This window comes from Mya arenaria, chromosome 11 (assembly GCF_026914265.1).
Source record: "Mya arenaria isolate MELC-2E11 chromosome 11, ASM2691426v1".
Taxonomy (NCBI): Eukaryota; Metazoa; Mollusca; class Bivalvia; order Myida; family Myidae; genus Mya; species Mya arenaria.
In genome coordinates, this window is record NC_069132.1 from 63,896,050 (window position 1) to 63,901,566 (window position 5,517).

Sequence of the window (5,517 nt, forward strand, 5' to 3'; positions counted from 1 at the left end):
ACATGGACAACCTTAAACCATTCAAGGTCACGGTGACCTTGACCTTTAGCCTGATGACCCCCAAAAATAATTGGGGTCATCTACTGGTGAGGCCCAACTTCCATATTAAATTTGATGACCATACATCTAGGAATTGTTGAGTTATCACTCGGACAAGCTTTGGTCTACCGACGGACGTACCGACCGACCGACATGTGCAAAGCAATATACCCCTCTTCTTCGAAGGGGGGCATAATAATACCTAAACAGTACACCATTGAACATATTATTTAAAGGAATACACAAGAAATGTAAAAAAATAATGAAAAGTATGCCTGATCACTCATTATTGTAGCTAATTATTTAATGGGATAAGCCTAATTTCTCCATTTCACTAAATTGACCATGTGTTCCTCTGACTTAATCTTAACCCTTATAGTTAAGAAAAACATTTAAGAATCTTAAAATACTTTAAATTCATTCCTCACAATTTCACCTTTTCCTTATTAGGAATTTTAACAATAATTGTTTTTCGTTTAAAGGGACTGTACTCTTCATACAATTCAAGCAAACTTTCAACATGCATTAACTCCCTTGACATTAAAAATGGCCAATGAATATAATAACAATGTAGCCCCAATTTCCTTAGCTTTAGGTACATTTAACTTAATCTTAGGCTATAGCGGCCTTTGTAGTATGATTGTTGGTTATTACTTCCTTTATTATATGTATTTTACTTAGTTCTTGCACAAAACATGACTCACAGTAAAATTTAACGGAATTTTTGAGTTTCAACAGTAAATACAGGCTTAATGAGTTGAGTTACACAATGAAGCGTTCACAATTTAAAAATCACAAAAGTATGTAAAATTGAAAAATGAATATCTGATCATGCATTTACATTATTCTCTTGAATACAGACAAGTCAAACTGAAATACCACAAGTACCCACAAGTACCCCACCTTAACACCATGCATACTGGTAGTGGATGAGGTAATGACTACAAGACAGAATAATCAAGAACCCCACCTGAATATCATGTATACTGGTAGTGGGTAAGGTAACGACTACAAGAAAGAACAAACAAGAACCCCACATGAATATCATGCATACTGGTAGTGGATGAGGTAATGACTACAAGACAGAATAATCAAGAACCCCACCTGAATATCATGTATACTGGTAGTGGGTAAGGTAACGACTACAAGAAAGAACAAACAAGAACCCCACATGAATATCATGCATACTGGTAGTGGATGAGGTAATGACTACAAGAAAGAACAAACAAGTACCCACCTGCATATTGTGCATACTGGTAGTGGGAAAAGTAAGTATTACTAGACAGAACGAATAAGTTCCCCACTTGAATATCGTGCATACTGGTAGTGGGGGAGTTATTGATACAAGACAAAACAAACGAGTACCCCACCTGAATATCATGCATACTGGTAGTGGGTGTTGTAATTATTACAGCATTAAACAAACGAGTACCCCTCCTGATTATCGTACAAACAGGTAGTGAGTGTAGTTATTATTACAAGACAATTCAAACAACAAACTCAACTTAATATCATGCAAAATAGTAGAGTGTGTAGTAATTATAACAAGACAGTACCCCACCAGAATATCGAGCATACTGGTAGTGGGTGGAGTAATTATTTCAAGACAAAACAAAGTACCACATCTGAATATGATGCATACTGGTGATGTGTGGATTAATTATTACAATACAAAACAAACGGTTACCCCACTTAAATATCATACATACTGGTAGTGGGTAGATAATTATAACAAGGCAAAACAAACGAGTATCCCACCTGAATATCGTGCATTCTGGTTGTGGGTGGAGTAATTATTACATTACAAAACAAAATAGTATCCAACCTTAATATCGTGTATACTGGTAGTGGGTGGAGTGATTATAACATTACAAAACAAACGAGTACCCAACCTGAATATTGTGCTTACTGGTAGTGGGTGGGATAAGTATTACAAGACAGAACAAATAAACTCACCTTAATATCAACCATTCTGGTCGAGGTTGTAGTAATTATTACCGACAGAACATTCGAGTACCCCACCTGAATTACGTACATACTGGTAGTGGGTGTAGGCCCTGAATCGCTCACCTGCTCCAATAAAGATCATCAACAATAACATTCTGATCAAGTTCCATGAACATATGGTCATAAATGTGGCCTCTAGAGTGTTAAATACTCATGACCTAGATTTTGACCGCACATGACCCAGATTTAAACTTGACTTAGAAATTACTAATATAAACATTCTGGCCAACTTTCATAAAGAAACATTTATAAATGTGACCTTTAGTGTTTACAAGCTTTTCCTTAATTTCGACCTGTTGACCTAGCTTTTGACCGCATATGATCCAGATTCGAACTTGGCCTAGAGCTAATCAATATAAACATTCTGACTAAGTTTCATAAACATACAGTCATAAATATCACCTATAGAGTGCTAACAAGCTTTTCCTATGATTTGACCTAATGACCTAGTTTTTGACCACAATTGACCTAGATTTAAACTTGACTAAGAGATAACTAATATAAACATTCTGACTAAATGTCATTAAGATACAGTTATAAATGTGACCTCTAGAGTGTTAACAAGCTATTTCTTAAATTTGACCTTGTGACCTAGTTTTTGGCTGCACATGACCCAGATTCAAACTTGGCCTAGAGGTAATCAATATAAACATTCTGACCAAAATTTCCGATGAAACAGTCATAAATGTGACCTCTAGAGTGCTAACAAGCTTTTCCTATGATTTGACCTTATGACCCAGTTTTTGATCACACATGACCCAGTTTTAAACTTGACTTAAAGATAAATAATGTAAACATTCTGACCAACTTTTATGAAGAAACCATTATAAATGTGACCTCTAGAGTGTTAACAAGCGTTTCCTATGATTTGACCTAATGACCTAGTTTTTGACCTAGATTTAAACTTGACTTAGAGATAACTAATATAAACATTCTGACTAAATGTCATTAAGATACAATTATAAATGTGACCTCTAGAGTGTTAACAAGCTATTTCTTAAATTTGACCTGGTGACCTAGTTTTTGACTGCACATGACCCAGATTCAAACTTGGCCTAGAGGTAATCAATATAAACATTCTGACCAAAATTTCCGATGATACAGTCATAAATGTGACCTCTAGAGTGCTAACAAGCTTTTCCTATGATTTGACCTTATGACCCAGTTTTTGACCACACATGACCCAGTTTTAAACTTGACTTAAAGATAAATAATGTAAACATTCTGACCAACTTTTATGAAGAAACCATTATAAATGTGACCTCTAGAGTGTAAACAAACTTTTCCTTTAATTTGACCTGGTGACCTAGTTTTTGACTGCACATGACCCAGATTCAAACTTGGCCTAGAGGTAATCAATATAAACATTCTGACCAAAATTTCCGATGATACAGTCATAAATGTAACCTCTAGAGTGCTAACAAGCTTTTCCTATGATTTGACCTTATGACCCAGTTTTTGACCACACATGACCCAGTTTTAAACTTGACTTAAAGATAAATAATGTAAACATTGTGATCAACTTTTATGAAGAAACCATTATAAATGTGACCTCTAGAGTGTAAACAAACTTTTCCTTTAATTTGACCTGGTGACCTAGTTTTTGACTGCACATGACCCAGATTCAAACTTGGCCTAGAGGTAATCAATATAAACATTCTGACCAAAATTTCCGATGATACAGTCATAAATGTAACCTCTAGAGTGCTAACAAGCTTTTCCTATGATTTGACCTTATGACCCAGTTTTTGACCACACATGACCCAGTTTTAAACTTGACTTAAAGATAAATAATGTAAACATTCTGACCAACTTTTATGAAGAAACCATTATAAATGTGACCTCTAGAGTGTAAACAAACTTTTCCTTTAATTTGACCTGGTGACCTAGTTTTTGACTGCACATGACCCAGATTCGAACTTGGCATAGAGCTAAATATATAAACATTTTGACTAAGTTTCATGAACATACAGTCATGAATGTGACCTCTAGAGTGCTAACAAGCTTTTCCTTCAATTTGACCTAGTGACTAAGTTTTTGACTGCACATGACCCAGAATCGAACTTGACATAGGGAGTATTAATATTAACATTCTGACCAAGATTCCTGAAGATACAATCATAAATGTGACCTCTATAGTGTTAACAAGCTTTTCCTTTAATTTGACCGGGTGATCTAGTTTTTAGATAACCCAATATCGAACTCATCCACGATTTTATTGAGGGTAACATTATGACCAAGTTTCATTAAGATAGTGCTCAAATTATGACCTCTATAGTGTTAACAGTCAAATTGTTGACGACGGACGACGTGACAGACACAGGGCGATCACAATAGCTCACCTTGAGCACTTCGTGCTCAATTCAATTCAATTCAATTCAATTTATCTAATTGATAAAGGCCTCCGGCCCAAGACAACATATTATACAGATACATATATGTACACAATGAGTGGAAAAGGGTTATGACAATGTTAATATTCAAACTTCTAAGATACAGCTTTACACAAATATTACATGCAAGCAAATAATAGTTGATAATAAACATGGTTCAAAAATAAATAAATAATGTTAGAACTGTCAAATAAAAGTTATTAGAATTGACTATGTGAATCAACCAAGTCTTATCAATAATTAATTATTATATATCTGTTAATTACGTATTTAGATGCCAGGAATATAATTATAATACATTTACCAATACTTAAGAGATTTTAATTGTACAACTAAGGTGTTTGTATTTTAATACTAGTATAATATGCTCAAATTGTTTGTCTGGATATACATACAATATACATTCAACAATATAAAACAACATTCAATTTAATGCAATTATATAGATATGGTGAAGAGGAATTGTTAAAACAAAAACAAAAGATTTTTACATTAAAGAACGGACACTAATGCATGACATTGTAACGCAAATATAATAACAATTGTAATTAGGTTGTTTAATGTTGTTTAAGTAAATTTACAGACATATACACATATTGATTTTCCATGATTATAAATATGAAAATTTGTAAATGGTATTGTTGAAAACAAGACTTATCTTGTCTTATTGTTATTTTACTAGAACACATGTCATAAAAAGTATATAACCTGATAAGACACAGATAGACTTATTTGATATTTGAACTGATTAACAGAACAACTATGACAACATAACATAACGGTAAGACACCATTACTGCATGTAATTATATCCTTTACCCTACAGCCTATTCGAAACGAAAAAATAGATTGTCAATAGGAAACAATATATATTTAAGACATATATATATATATATTAATATATAAAACATTCGGCTTACTTCAACATAAAAAGTGTATTATATTGCATCAAATCATATTTATGACCTTTGTAGCATTACTATGTGGATCTCTGAGTCGAAATATTATAATATTAGGTATTAAATTCAAGACAATCTGATGGTAGATAGTACTAGATACTAAAATAGTATGGTAATTTT